This window comes from Lutjanus erythropterus, chromosome 23 (genome assembly GCF_056507025.1).
Source record: "Lutjanus erythropterus isolate fLutEry1 chromosome 23, fLutEry1.hap2, whole genome shotgun sequence".
Classification (NCBI taxonomy): Eukaryota; Metazoa; Chordata; class Actinopteri; order Lutjaniformes; family Lutjanidae; genus Lutjanus; species Lutjanus erythropterus.
Genome location: NC_139339.1, coordinates 5,339,436 through 5,355,548, shown reverse-complemented (window position 1 = coordinate 5,355,548; position 16,113 = coordinate 5,339,436). Strand labels below are relative to the sequence as shown.

The following is a 16,113-nucleotide window of genomic DNA, read 5'->3' as shown; positions in this document are numbered from 1 at the left end:
ATGAAAACACGTTGAGGTAACTTTGAAAATGATTCAGAACAAATAAACTGATTTAGTCAAATAAACTTTATATTAATTAAGTTGCACTTGACAAAACATGTTTAAGAGTTTAAGATTAAATCGTCTGGCACGCTTTATTTTACATTTTCTCTGCTCATATGCTGATTTCTTTAGAAACTTAATATATTGAGTTGATTGAACTTTGTACAGTACATTCATTCAATTCATCATTTCAAGTCAAAAGAATTCAGGTTTATAAGTTCTAAAGTGATCAAAAAAATGAATACTAGAAAGTTTAATGAACTTGAGTAAATAAAACTTATGTGTTTAGGTTAATTTAACAAGAAAAGATACGTTTCTGCTGAATTTCTGTCTGATGTGTTGAGAGAGTATGAAAGAGAAACAGAGAAGCAGAGAGGCTGCAGTAGCATGACAACAGAGTGGATTATGGGTATTTAGGAGCGCCTGTTGTCCACTCCTGTTTCATTCTAGTTCTTTTTTTTATTGTTTCCCATCTATCGCTCTATCGCTTATGATTCTTATCCCTGATTTAATCCAATCAGAAAATCACCAGACACGACAATCTCTCCACACACACACACACACACACACACACACACACACACACACACACACGTACATGAACACACAAACATACAAACCACCCGGTCCAATGAAGCTGACACTTGCAAGATTTCACAATCACACATGCATGCACTCGTGTACACAACGTCAAACACACATTGCATGCCGAAACACCCGGCAGTCATGCATGCAACTTGGCTGGAAAGCCTGCGTGTGTGTGTGTGTGTGTGTGTGTGTGCGTGTGTGTGTGTGGACTCTTATCAGATTATATAAGATAGGTTTGGGTTTATGCTGCTGTGACAGATTACACACAAATGAATAGAAGAAGAGAGGCCTGGCAAGAGAAGGATGGAAACGGCCAGGACAGGACAAAACAGATAAGTAAATTAGGAAATATAATGCAAGATAAAACACTATAGGGCAGGACAGGCAGGGGAAGATGTCCAGTGATTGAAAGGAGGTTGAGCTTGGCTGGAAGAGACAATAATAAGGACATATGGGAGTGATGGTGGGAATTGGACAGAGAAAAGACAGAAGAGAGGTGGGGCAGCGGGGATGAAGGTAGTAAAGAACCCAGGAGCGGGGTGACAAGACAGAGAGGATGGAGGAGGGCGCGAGGTGAGGAGGCCGTAGAGACTAATGGGCCGAGCTGGGAAACAGAGGCGGAAGAAGAGGAGAGGACGGGATTTGGGAACGAGATCTAGAGAGAGAGATAAAGAAAGACAGACAGGAGGGAACCTGGCGAGCAAAAATGTGAGAGGAGGAGGTGATCACGAAAAAGTTGTGGAAGTGAGAGTGATCGTAAAGGAGGAAAGGAAAAAGAGCAAGGAGGAAAGAGGCGGAAGGAAGTGAAAGTGACAATAAAGCAGGAGGAGGGAGAGAAAGAAATAGAAAAAACGTAACTGTCATAACAAATCACAGAACTGGGACTCTAACCAGAAAAAAACAGGGATTCTCGCCATATTTTAAAGCTGCAAGAATCAATATTTCTATATTAACAATGGGTCAAATGGCTGTGCGATACAAAAAAAGGCGCTCATAGTGACAAAACAAAATGATGGAGACAAAATCAGAGTTTAAAGGAGAGTGAATATTGGAATATTGGATTCATATTCATCAGATGACCTAAAGCACAATGCCAGATTTATGCTAATATTATTCTGTTAGCTGGATGTGATTTAGGACACTGACTCTTCCTAAGTCCCGCCCTTTTATACTATGTGATCCAATAACAGTTGAGCAATCTTGGTACCTCGTCAGCTTTCTTCTCCCCTGTTTTCTCTACTATCCTCGGCTCGTCTATGTTGAAAAGAAAACCAAAATTTGAAGATGGTTAAAAGATTTTGCTGGGGAACCTCTTAAAGCAACACATCCTCAGTTAGCTAATGTTAGCAAAATGCTAGCCAACTAGCTAGCTAATCTACATCAGTTGTTAGCAAGCATTTTGTTGATATTAGCTAACTCAAGATGTGAACATATGTCATTTTTACAGAAAAGAAGAGAGGTGGTCAAGGTATCTAGCTTGCTCAAATGTTATTGGACACAGAGCAAAAAGGGGCGGGACTTCCTGTGTTTACAGCTTGCTCTGCTGCCCCAAAGTGGCCAAAATAAATCCACTGTGCCTTAAATACAAGTCTGCATTATTAAATTGCATTTCTTCTAATTTTCTGATTCTTTTGGTTTCATGTAAGTTTATGTGGTAAAACAACAATACCTACTTTTATGCCAGTTTCAGTACATGTGAGTGGTTATCATGGGAGAGTATGACCATGTTTTAGTGCTGACCTGAGGTTATTACTGGTTGCAGTGGTCGTAACATACCACCGTGTTGGCTTGTTTCGGTAGTCTGGGGGCACAGGAACATTTCGTTGATGGATGTTTGGTTGTAATGTGAGGACCGTCTCACGCAAGCGAGGCTCCACCTGTTTAATGCTGCTCTGCACTCCGGCATTAATCCTGCATGTCAGACTGAGCCACTGTGCCAGCATAGTTTTTATTTTACAGATTTTGCACTCCACCTCTTTCACACTTATTTTAAAAGACATTGTACCACACTGTTGCACTAAATTCTGCCATTTAAACATGAAGACTAAGTGGAATAAAGTGCTGCATCTGAAAAAATGATCAAACAGTAATTACTGTAACAGCATGTCAAGGTTGAACTACAGTAGTTAGCAGTAATGAAGATTGGATTGGTGTCTTTGTTTCAGTACACATGCATACGAACAGGGCTTTATGTTGTATATCCCTGTTTAATCCTGCGGATTAAAGGGATAGTTCACCCAACAATGAAAATTCACCCATTATCTTCTCACCTATGTGCCGACTGAGTGTCAGGTTTATTTTGTTAGTCTGCAAAATACTGCTGGAGTTTCACAGGAAAATGTGCTGCAGAATTTCCCAAACAGTGGAGGTGAAAAAACATAAAATGCCTCCATACTGCTCGTCTGGCATAATCCAAGTCTCCTAAGGTCCTGACATGCTGTTTGCACACAGTCACACCACACACACCCCGTGTAAATAATATTTCTTTTAGTTTATTTGGCATGTTGGGGCTTTAGGAGACTTGCATTACACCAGATGAGCAGTATGGAGGCATTTTATGTTTTCATTCTGTTGTTTTTCTACATTTGAAAACTGGTCACCATTCACTTCCATTGTTTGGGAGGTTCTGCGACGCTGTTTTCCTGTGAAACTTCAGCAGTGTTTTGTGGACTAGAAAACTAAACCTGACCTTCAGTCAGCATGAGGGTGAATAGATGATGACTGAAATTTCATTTTTGGCTGAACTACCCCTTTATGCAGAGGCTTTTACTTTGAAGGGCTCAGGTTAACGCTTAATACTTAATGCTAATATATTTTTAAGGGATTAAATGTGTTATAATGTCGAATCTGTACACTTGACTAAAAGAGGGTATGTTCTGTTTTTTATCAGGATGCTTAACCTTTTTTATGTTTTTTATTTAAGTGTGTTAAATGACACAATGCAGAGTTGGACTCACTACATGTACACATGCAAAAATTCCAGGAAAAGGAGGAGTATTCAAAGATTGAAAATGTAGATTTTGATGCCAATATACACAGACAGACAAAAAGAGAGACAGAGGAGAGTCGAACTAGATTGAGGACAGAGAGAGTGAGACAGACATGGAGACAGGAGAGATGGAGAAAATTAAAGAGTGGAGGCTGCAAAAACAGGGTGGAGAGGGAACGAGAAATAACAGGTCAGAGAAGGGAGGTTAAGGAGGTAGCGGGAGTCAGAAACACAGAGCGAAGATCCGGAAATAAATCAGCGCCTCAGAAACAAGTTCTTCATCTGTGTGACAAACAGTAGTCGCTCAAAACGAGGCCCGCGCTCTCCCTCAATTCTGCCGAACGCTTCTGAATCCTCCTTTAAATGAACCCACAATGCACTCTGCTCACTTCACATGCCACCCATTGAAGCCTGTCCACTCAGAAAAGATTTAAAAGGTCAATGTATTCTTCATCCGTGCCCATTTTCACAGCTGATTGGACACACGGTCTGTGATTGTCCATTTCGCATCACGCGTCCCATTCATGAATTCAAAAGAGCAGATTGTGCTGAATCTGGCCTCCGAGAGCGACTGAGAAAATGACAGACGCGAGGTTTCTCTTTCTTTTTTTTCTTCCTTCCCTCTGTCTCCTCCTTTATCTCTCAGAAATCTTAACCACCTTAGTCACTTTTCTCCACTTAGCGCAGTCTCATGCTGCCAAGCATCAAGCCATCCCTGAAATGTAATTTAAGGCAACAACAACATCGCCGACAACAATAACAATAACAACAACAACATCTCCGGGACGGTCTGCCCTATGAATCATCACACACACACACCGAGACACAGACAGCTACAGACACAGAGACAGACAGATTCACAGACACAGTTGCCGTCTCTCACGCACACACAGTTGCCAGTTTGCGCGTGCGTGTCATAAGCTGAGGGTACTCGTAAAACAAATGGCTCCCCTCCACCTTGGTGATTTCTATTATTAGCTGCAGCAGGGCGAGCCTCTCTGCATATCAATGCCCCCGCTCATCTTTAAACATCATGTGGTGGGACGACACTGATGACGGCGCCATCGAGTGTGTTTGCAAATGTAAGTCTGTCAGTTTTAGGGTCATTCTCTGCGCGACCGTGCGTATGCATGTGCGCATTTTTGGATTTCCAGGACCTCTGCATGTGATGTTGACTAACTACATGTGGAGCCGATGACCCAAAGACACTGAGATGACTGAGTGCAGCTGCAGTCATGCAGGATTGCAGTTAATCTTTAAAGATACATGAGGTGACCTGGTCAAGGGGTCCTGGCAAATGGTCCTCTCAATGCCTGACGGTGCAGAAAAACCCTCAGCCGGCGGTGCACGACTGGAGATTAACGCCTTCTATTTCTCTTAAAGCCTTAGATAAAATGCATTTATCAGTTTAGAAACTGTTGTACTGTACTTTTAATGCAAATAAGACTTTAAGATTTTGATGAGTGTCCACTTTAAAGGTGCAGCATGAGATTCTGAAGAAAGGTAGTTGCTTGCTGAATCCCATGCCCACGTCATGAAAAACATGACATTTTAGGACTGTCCTGTGATTGGCCAGTGTTTCCTGTCATCACAGGCTTATTTTTCTAAAGCCTGAGAAGAGAGCCAAGAGGAGGAGCAGAGGTCTAGTTTTCTCTCAGACCACTTGAATTACATCATACGTAAGGTTTATAATGGAACTTTTGCCAAAAATAAACTGTCTAAGGTTGAGATGAGTGTATACTTCAAAGCAAGACTGTAAAACTTTTGAAATCTTGCAAATGGAAAGTTGAATTTATGAGCTATAAAATGCACCATTCCTCATTTCAATACTTTGCTGCTGATTGGTCTGGTACGACCAGGAGCTTTTGGTAGCTAATGTTATTAGCTAATGCTACTGCTAAAACAACTGACGTTACCGTTACAGTTTGCTGACACAGACAGCTATGTAATATTGGCCAATCACAGACATATTGTCTATTAATATTGGTGTATTTGTCCTGGTTTGTTTGTTTCATTTTATATGCAGCATTGTATGTATATTTGATCTTTTTTTCTGAATTCACCACAATATAGCACATATATTTTGTTATTATTAAGAATATCTGCATATTTATCAATGCCAGAATATTTTACTCACTAATATTGGTATCAGCAGTGGTGCTAAAACTCCAGTATCAGTCAGGATCTGGACCATTAGCTTATAATTGTGACTATAGTGGCTGCTGTGCGACTCCATCTGTGTTCTGCGTTCTCTTCATCATGCAGAACCCTACTTGATGTCACATGGGAAAACATTTTTAGAAGGGCTTGGGGGAATAGCATTTTGACCCTGAAACATATGTACGTCCTTTGAATACAGAAGGAACACTACAGTGACGCTGTGAATGATATAAAAAACCCCAAAAGGCATTATGGGATAGCTGGTGATGCTATGACCGCTAACCTGAAAAGGGCAAGAGGGTGCTGACTTGCAGAAAAAAACAAAAAAGTAATATTGGGTCGGGAAGTTTAATCTAGCTTTTGATAAATATGGTGGAGATGTTTCGGATCCTTGTTTTGTCTCAGTTCCAACAAACACACAAACTCACATAAACTGTTGAAGATATGGGCATGACGCAGACATTACATAATGTTTTCTAATGAGCTAACTTGTCAGATGAGGCAATGTCCCGCAATTTGATTCACTTGTGATCTGGGTCTTTACCGTTAAACCGTTGCATGTTTTTCAATCTGTGGATTTCTGGAATTAAATAGTGTTATCGGCGTGCGCTTTTCCTCCCCCTACATCATGTTCCTCATGCCGCTGCACTGCATCCTAATCCACTGAGGCGACTGTACGGGAGGAGGACCGGCTATCTCTGCCGGACTGTGATGGATCGTCCCTCGTTTGATTGATGAGCGCTGGAGGAAACTGATGCATCTGGAAACAACGCGATCTACGTTTGCCACTTAAATAAAATACGCCATGACATAACCAAACTAACTCAGGAGCACAAGATACAAAGCCACCGTAGAGAAGATATTAAAGCGGCTGTCTGCTTTAACGCTCCGCTCTCTGCAGCTTCTCTCTACATAAATATGTGTATAAAATCTGGAGCTTTATGATCTTCACAATCCAAGAAGGTGTTAGCAACCAAACAGTCTTTATGGATGTGCTTTACAGTGAAAATAAGTTCACCCTCTGTTGAATATGTTTAAATATATTCACCACAAGTGATACAACACAAGTGATTACTTAGAGGAGAGCGACGCTGCAAGATCCCACTGTTCTCTCGTGGTTCGGTCGATACGAGGAGTAAGCAACATGCCGCGTGCAGTGCTACAGGCTATTAGCGACTTAGCTCATCATTTGCCACTTTACCTCTGAAGCACTAAGCGCGGTAGACAAGTGTGAGGGCCAAGTCAGCCTGGCGTGCAAGTGAGATCACTGTCGGTGCGTCAGAAACTGCTGCCCAGCTTGGAAATCGCACCATTTGGCAATAAACGTGTCAAATGAATCCCCGAAGTGATGCTCTGGGAGTGATTGGAAGCAGAGTGGAATGAATGATGTGAGGGCCCCGGCCAACCTGTTTGGCCCCGCGAGGGAAATCAGGGTTATATTAGGTCGGCACTACTCATCTTTATTGGTTTTTTAAACTCAGAGGGTGTTACGTCCACGATATATCTGAAACCTATATTGTTCCAGCCCTCTGTGTAAGTGATTATTGATTTTTTTTAGCAGAGTATTCGGTTTCCTTTGATACTTTGATGACATGCATTACTCTGATCTTAAATTGTTCTACACTCTTAGAAATAAAGGTGCAAACTAGAACCAGAAGGGGTTCCTCGGCCTCTTCCCCCATAAAGGGTCCACTTGGGGTCCTTTCAGAGTTCTGCCTTGAACCCAGCATACAGCATTATACCTAGAACCGTGTGGGAAAGGTTTCACCCAGAAACCCCTATGAGAGGTTCTGTTACTGTTCTGAAACTGTTTATGTACCAAGCTCTTAAAAATAAAGGTTCTACCTGAAGAGTTGATGTTTTACCCAGAACCATTTGCTTGTGAAGAACCCTTTTTTAGAGGAATGGATTTGTCAAGGTTACAAAGAATAAAGGTTCCATTAAGAATCCTTTCCACCCAAAGAAAAATTCTGGTGAAAAAGATCTTTAAGCATTGTTAAAAACTCTTGCATCAAGGGTTCTTTGTTTTATAACATAAAAGGGTTCTTGGTGGAAGCACCTGGCTGGCTTCTAGATTAACTCTTGGAATATAACAGGTTTCTTGATAATAGCTCCTAGCTGGGTTCTAGTTATCTTTGGAATAGGAATAAAAAGGTTCTCGGTCAGACCCTTTGGGTGGTTTCGTGTCAGCACCGCTGGAGATCTTGAAGATGGAGAGGTTCTGGATAAAACCCCCAGACAGGGTTCTTGGTGAGAGCATTACACTAGAGTGAATGGTTCTGAGAGGATCATTTTGGAACCCTCATTTCTAAGAGTGTAGTCACCAAACACATTTTAACTTTAACATCAGGCTTCAGGTTGTCGTACTTTCTAATTTAATGGCTGAATTTGACAAATCCTCACAATGGCTGTAAAGTTGTGGGTCTCGGTTTGCTGGTATGAGAACCACCTCTTGGCCTTCATTCACAGGAGACGCTGGTCCAGCAAGTGTTGATCTGCCAATACGTGATGTGGTGTTCGGGCAGTGCAGGCAGCATACCGGGCACTGACTTCCATGAATGTCAGACACCGCATAAAATAAAACAAGAGAGGCCAACAACTTCGTGTCACAGCCAGCGGAGGGATGAACGCTACGCGCTCTATCTCTGTCCACACATTCTGTTGTTGTAGTGACTTAATTAATCAAGCTGTAGGCAGGACACCGTGCTTTTTACAGCCTCCAGGGGGAAGTCACGGTTTGGTTGCAGTAAGATTAAAATGCCTCCTGAAATTATCTTGATTAAAGCAGCAGTCCAAACTGATGAAGGAGATGGAGTGGACTTTAAAATTTTTGATTTAAGCTGCTTTCCAAACACGACAGAAAACCTGATTAAAATGTAGTTGGCAAGTCTGTGAGGAACCTTGAGCTGAGAACTGAAAGTTTGATGATCCCTGTGGGGGGAATGCACAAGGAAACAGGCTGTACTGCACTGCACCATCGACTGTAAACATCTGGATCGCCCCCTGGTGGCTGGTTGCAAAAAACGTGACGTGACCAGCACAATATGGCAGCGCTTGTATCCAGGATATTTTGACTTTTGTACAGTTGGAGGATGTGTAGACTTGTGGTCCAACTTTATACAGTCTATGCATTGCAAACATCAGACATGTGGAGCCCCAAAGTGTATAAAAAAGTATAAAAAACTCAATATTTCATATTCAATAATGTTCCTATTAATAAAAAAAATATGAGTTTAATAAACACAAACGAAATAAAATTCCACTGATTTTATGAAAAGTAATGATGAAATTATTAATTTAATAATGTCTTTTCTGTTAATTTAATATTGAACACTTTGGGGCTCCGTATCGGTAATGGCCAATATCTGAAAATTTTGAAAATTAGATCTGACTTTGACAATCAATAAGGCCACAGCCTTCAAGAACTGTTTCAACCCTGAAGGCCATAAAAGGACCATAAAAATGATTGATTAGTGTTTTATAGATTTGAATGTAAAGTTTCACCTCGAGGGACAATCTACAGTCTGTAACTATGCAACGACACACCCACTACAGTGTACCGTGTCGGCTAAATATAATCAATCATTCAATTAAAAGGCTAAAAAAGATAATATTAGCTGTCAAATATAATTTCTCCTCTGGTAACCTTTGCAGAAGCAACAGCTGCGGGCTACATGAGTCATTCTTCTTCTTCTCCTTTTTCCACTTCCCAGTCATTGTCAACATCATCTTCCTCCTGCGACACACCATTCAGAACACACGGCATCTATCTACAGGACTAACAACCCCCCCACTGACATTACTAACAGCATGTAACACACACACACACACACACACACACACACACACACGCAGGAGAGAAGGAGATTATGACCACAGGGACTTTCCTGGCCCTCCTAGCCATTGGCCAGACACGCTATGCTGACAGCAGCGGGATCCCGAGGGGGGGCGGCGGGCAGTCAGTAATCGGCAACGACACAAGTAACCAGAGACCGGTGCCAGAGATACACATAACCAGATTAACATGGACAAGAATAGAGGCCAAGATGTGGGCTACCACTTTCTCCGGCGAGGAAGTGAACGCGTTGTTTAAGTCATTAATGGATTAGTCGAGGAAACGGTCACAGGAAGGGAAGCCACAGACAGAAAGAGAAAGTCTCGGATATTTTTGGCAGCAGCACAAACACACAGAGACTAAGCAGGTACGGAGGCGGCGTGCATTATGTGCATACACAAACACAGCTACTATAAATGTGACAGCCCGACCAAATCAATGTCAATATTGACATTTCTGGGATTAGGCCTCTCGAAAAATAATGAATAAATGCATTAGGTTTTCCCTCCAAACACCTGGCTTCCCTGGACGTGCAGTCATTTACGGTGACGAACAAGAGGACAGATGGAAACAAAATCAACACGTACGGGAAGCCCAAAACATACCGCTGCCGTGCCCAAGTTAGCTGAGAGTAAAACTGTACACAAAATGAGTGGGTTGTGGCTTTTTTTTGAAAGTACAACTCTGGTGCCAGTGGAAATGTACTCAGAATCAGTTGTTTCTGTGTCCTGACATGTAAAACAAGACTGCTTTTTAACAAGTTAACTCAAGGAAGTGTCCTTTTAGTTCCTTTTAAAGGGACAAAAATACATATTTTTTTCCCCTGGATCATAATGCTGTTTATCCATCTAGATTTTTGGCGAGTTCTGGCGTTGTCGGCCATAGAGACGTCTGCCTTCTCTCCAGTATAATGGAACTAAATGGCACTCGGCTTGTGGTGCTCAAAGCACCAAAAAAAAAAAAAATACATGTGAAAAATTCAAAAACCAACGTCTCTTTCCAAAAATCATGACCTGTTTACTCAAGATAATCCACAGTCCTTGTTGTGAGTAGATTCTACTGCAGAAAGAAAAGTATTTGATGGATAAATAGCACTGCTGACCAGGGGAAAATATGAATTTATGCACAAAAACATGGACAGTTCTCCCTCAGATATCATGGTGCATTTTTTTATGTGTGCAAATAAAAAATTAAATAAATAAATTATAAAATTTCCACATTAAAATGTCTAAAATGTAAAAATGTAGATCAAACGTAGAAAAATCTAAATTTATTCAAGGTGTTGGTGTGTTTTCTGCTGGCTATCGCTAGCTAGTTTGCTAGCTTCTATGATTTCCAGGGAGCGTCCAACATATCCAGATATCAGTGACTCAACGTGAATAAAACTTACCTCGTCCATGAACATGATTTCTGCCTGAGTCATGTTAGACAGATTTTCATCAGCTATGGTGGTTGTTTAAAAGTGAGGACAACAAATCCCATGATCCCACTCTACTCAGTAGCAGTACAATTTACATACTGTTTATTTAATCATTAAATCATTCAGTCTTGCTGCATGGAAACTATAGATCTGCACAATTACTCGAAACTTTATCGAAATCATAATGTGGCCTTGTGTAATTTTCAAATCGCAGGAGGTGAGGCTAAAAAGGTTTAAATGAATGAATGTCATGAGGCAGAAATGTCCTTTCCTACAAATCGCAGTCACAATCGTTCAGCCCTACTGGAAACACAGGACTTTATTTTTGTCTCTTTGCTAGTTGCTGAAAACAGCAAACTGTTGCCTCATGTATCACCACCCTGCAGACATGGCTCACTGTAAATGCCCCTGGGACAGTAGCATCAAAGCTGCTTAAAACACAAAGACTTATTATCGCTGATGTAGCAGAAAAACAGTTTTAGATATGCAAATTCATCTATAATAGCCTGTGTTTCCTTAGACAGCTTGGCTGCTTGAATTATTGAGCGGGTGACATATCTTTTTGTGAATTATTTAGCCTTGCTGAAAAAGTCCTCATCGCCACCGCCATGCTGCGATTAGTTCAGCTGTTATTATGAAACTACAACCATCATCATCATCATCATCAAAAAATCCAACCACACTTTCATTATCGTTGTCACCAGCACCATCATAATCACAATCATCCCCATCGTCATAATGCTATTATCAAAAATCATCACAATCGCAATCATCATCCTCGTGATTATCATCAAAACTACCGCCGCATGTCATCACTGTGATTATTATTGGCTCCATTTTCACTCTCCAGTAGAAGATGAGCAGGAGGCGCTCGGTCTCTTTTGTTGTGCAGCCTGCCCGAAAAAAAAAATCCATTTCAAAGAAAAAAGTCAATTCCCTCCCACGCTCATCACCTCTGCATTGATTTATTAAAAAGACTCGACGTTTCAATCACAGGGACCTTTCTGAAGACGTGTCAATCATAAAGTGACATAGTGCTAAAGTACAGCTTATAATTGCATGATAGTCCACAGCTGTGTTGGGAGGGGGGTCACATGCAGCAGCTTACTCATTCAAAACACCCTCAACATCTACAATCCTCCTGACGCCACTATAAAGGAAAAGATGTTTTACTATTCTAGGTTAGTGGAATATTTAAAGCCTGAGCGCCGATCTCGAAGCTGAAGGAATCACTTTTTTTTGCTTTTATCCCTTGAGATGAATCACACTTTTGGGGGGCTGTACATGCTCAAAAACCTGGCCACGCCCTCCAAACGGGAGCCCCCGTGGCACATTATATCGAAACATAGTCCAATATCATAAATTGTTCCCAGCCATACAAAAAAGTCTCGCCTAAACCCAAATGGAAGTTGGTCATTTTGAATTTCATGGTCATTTTATCTTAAATTCCTACAGAATTCATCATAACAACTTCAAGATCAGTGTGTGCCACCTAGACTGGTTTGTGACCAAAAGTTATTAAAAGATTTAGCGCTCGTTGAAGGGCGTGACCGTGGTGTGGCGTCAACTTTTTTATGGTTCGCAACAAAACATGAAATTGCTATAACTTTACTGTAAATGATCCGATCTGCACCAAACTTCACGTTTGATAAAAGTCCCGCCCTGCACACATCGATATGACAATAGTCAGTCATAGACAGGAAATGACGTTTTAGACTGCGACTGCTAACAGGTACTGCTAATGCTGCTGCCCTGACAAGGGTCCTGGCCTGAAGACACCAACGTGCCAATCAGGAGTCATAATCACAGCGCCACCTACTGGCAACAGGAAGTAATCCTCCTGTGACAATCACCGTTTGATTTACATGAGTGTGGTCAACAGTTGATATACTGGAACATGACGTGCACTTACTGGGTGCTCTGCAGCTCCACCTACTGGAGACAGGAAGTGACAACAAGCTCCTTCCTGTGGTGTCTAACACATGACAATTCAGGGCCTCATCGACCGGTAGGCATGCAGCCACAGGTGCCCATCCAATTTAATTTTCTTTGAAACATTTCCATCTTCATCATGTTGCCTCATCATCATCATCATCAAAACTCCCACACAACCATGTTTATCATTCATCTCCACCACCATGATGTAACAATGATTAATTATCACCTTTAAGAATTTAACCAATTAAAAATGATTAATTGATAATGTATATTTTTTGTACCGTTTCTCCAGGGCTCACAGGTTTTCTCTCACTTTGCCTTGTTACTTCAGAAATGACAGGAACTGATTGGGCTCCATATGACTTTGTTTTGTTTGGCTGTGGCTTTTATTGTATGAGAACCAGCTGATAAGAGGAGTCGAGCCTCATTGTTTTATTATTCTGCTCACTGATTAATTGAGCTTCATTAATTAATGTTTCACATAATTGTTATAATAAAATGTTACCTTAGATAAACCTGTGTTGTTGTTGTTTTAAACCTTAATAATTATTAATGATTAACTGATCACTGATTAATGTTTTATCAGTTAAGGAAAATGCACAAAATTTGTAACCCTAATCTTCATCGCCATCATCATCATCATCACCAAGCACCATCATCATCATCACCAAGCACCATCATCATCATCCTGCTCCTCATCATCATCACCACTAGTATCTGTACAAATGTAAACAGTAAAACAATTTGAGACAAAGGCTGCACCTGATGATTATTCTCATAGTCCATTAATCGGTCATTCATTTTCTCGATTAATCGATCAATAGTTGTTTGTTCTATCAAATGACAGTAAATGGTGAAACTGTCAATCAGTGTTCCCCAAAGCCGAAGACGAGACGTCCCCAAAAGTCTTATTTTGTCCACAGCTCAAAGATATTCAGTTTACTGTCAGAGAGGAGGAAAGAAACCAGAAGATATTCTCATTTAAGAACCTGAAAAAAAATGACTGAAAATGATTAATCGATTCTCAGAATAGTAGAAATTGATTAGTTGTTACAGCTCTATTTGAGACTGATGCACAGGGGATGTAGATCTGATGAAAAGGTGAAAATAAAACAGTCATCATCACCATCACCAGTACAATCCAAGCTGCACAAATATACAATGTAAATAATTATGGACTAATGCACAGGAGATGTGAATATGGTGAAAACATAATAAGACCAATAAAGTAGATCTCAACCTATACCATCATCATCCTCATCATCATCATCATCATCGTCATCAGAACTGCCAGCAATACCGTCAACACTAACACTTCAAATATATAAAATCAGTTTGCATAATAAGAAGAACGGAATAATCTCATCCTTAAAGACAAGGCTGTGATCGATTAGTCAAACTATTTCAGATTAGTCAGTTCATCATCATCATCTTCATCATTAATTCATCGTTATTTCCTTCCTGCACCTCACGGAGTTCCCTCTCTGTACTGATATATCGTCTGTTTGCCTGCAGCCTCCCCCTCAGTGTCTCTCCTCCTCTGGTGCTCTCTGACCCGGTGCGCAGTCAGTCCCCCTCCGGACTCGGGTATGTCCACTAAACCCTGACCCCCGAGCTCATCATCCCTCACCGGCCACCGCTGCTCGGTCGGCGGGGTTATACCCCCGCAGCTGAGTGGGGAAAAATCACCCACCACTTCGCTTCTCCGCCGAGCGTCTCCCCGCCGGCGGAGCTTTTAATTGGAGGAGCGCGGGACACGTCTCCCGGACAGGGCAGGGCTTTCTCTGCGGTACACCTGAGAGAGACCCCCCCCCCCCGGTCATCACACGGCTGTCTGGTCCGGGAGATTCCTCCGCGCTCTCCGCCGTTCACCTTCCGCCTCATCTCGCCCCCTGACTGCTTGTTGTGCTCCGTCTTTTACGCACGCATGCACCGGTCCCTGCACATTACACCACCCGCTGCAATTAAGCCAACTGTCAAAGTGATTCTTACGCACACCGACTGTCTCCTGTCACACACACACACACGGCACACATGTTCTCACAAGAGGAACTAAAATAATTACAATAACTGTCTGATAAATCAGTGGTATTGTTGCGTCCTCTCACCGGTTCGGTTCTGTGGAAGAAGCCCTGCAGGTCAGGATCCGTTCATTCACTCATCCTGTTCTCATCTATCTGTTCATCCTTCCCTCCGTTCAGTCCCTCATTCAGCAGCTGAATAAACCTCTCCTCCTCTCCTCTCGAGCGGCGGCGGCCACCGAGCATGCGCACTTCACCCATTCGCTCTCTCTCTTTCTCCCTAACTCTCTCTCTGATGTGAAGGGGGAAAAAAAAGAGAGAGAGATGGAGACTGTGAGGAAGGATGAGCTGATGTGAGCAGGAGTACAGGGATAAGGCAGAGAGCTAGACAGCGGCTATTACTGTGTGTGTGTTTGTGTGTGTGTGTGTGTGTGTGTGTGTGTGTGTGTGTGTGTGTATAAGTGTGTGATGGGGGGGGCACAAAGGATGAATGTGAACCAAAGGAGCATGCAGTCCCAGCAGCAGCAGCAGCAGCAGCAGCAGCATCACCCCTGCACTGATAAACACAGATCATTGGAGAGAAGAAAAGAGAACATAGAAGACATGGGAGTGAAACTGCAGAGCTGGAAAGCAGCAGAAGTGAAAAATTACTTATAGAAGATAAAGAAAAAAACCCAGAAATGGATGAGAGAAGAACAAAGTTTGAGCCTCTCACAAGTTCAGGGCTGCAGCCGACGATTATTTACATCATCAGTTATTTTCTCAGTTGATTGATTTTTCATGAAAACTTCAAATGTCTTGAATTTATTTTGATTTACTTTCGTCTGGTGATAGTCCAAAACCCAGATATGTTAAATTTATAATCATATCTCAAATTAAACGCTTGGTGGTACGCGAGCTGTCTGTACTGGTATGCAGGGGAATGTCAGAAATTTTTAAACGCAATCAATAAAATTTTCAAATGAAAACAGATCACAACAAATATGAGATTCCTGATTCTGCCACGTCGTCACGATCACAAACGTAGCGTTCCTCCATCATTCATCATAAACTGTGATGGCAAGATAGTGAGCAGATGTAAAATGTGGAGACTGAAAATGCAACCAAGAACTTTTACAAA

General features: G+C 41.8%; 1 protein-coding gene across 1 annotated transcript in view; it reads right to left on the bottom strand.

Annotated features, from left to right (window-relative positions):
* Positions 1-15,200, bottom strand: part of LOC146305518 (sodium/calcium exchanger 1-like) — a 134,374-nt gene extending 119,174 nt beyond the window's left edge. Inside the window, exon 1 of the mRNA XM_084711699.1 lies at positions 15,081-15,200. The gene's annotated coding sequence lies outside the window, so the exon portion shown is untranslated. The remainder of the gene's footprint in view (positions 1-15,080) is intronic.
* Positions 15,201-16,113: the final 913 nt, after the last annotated feature.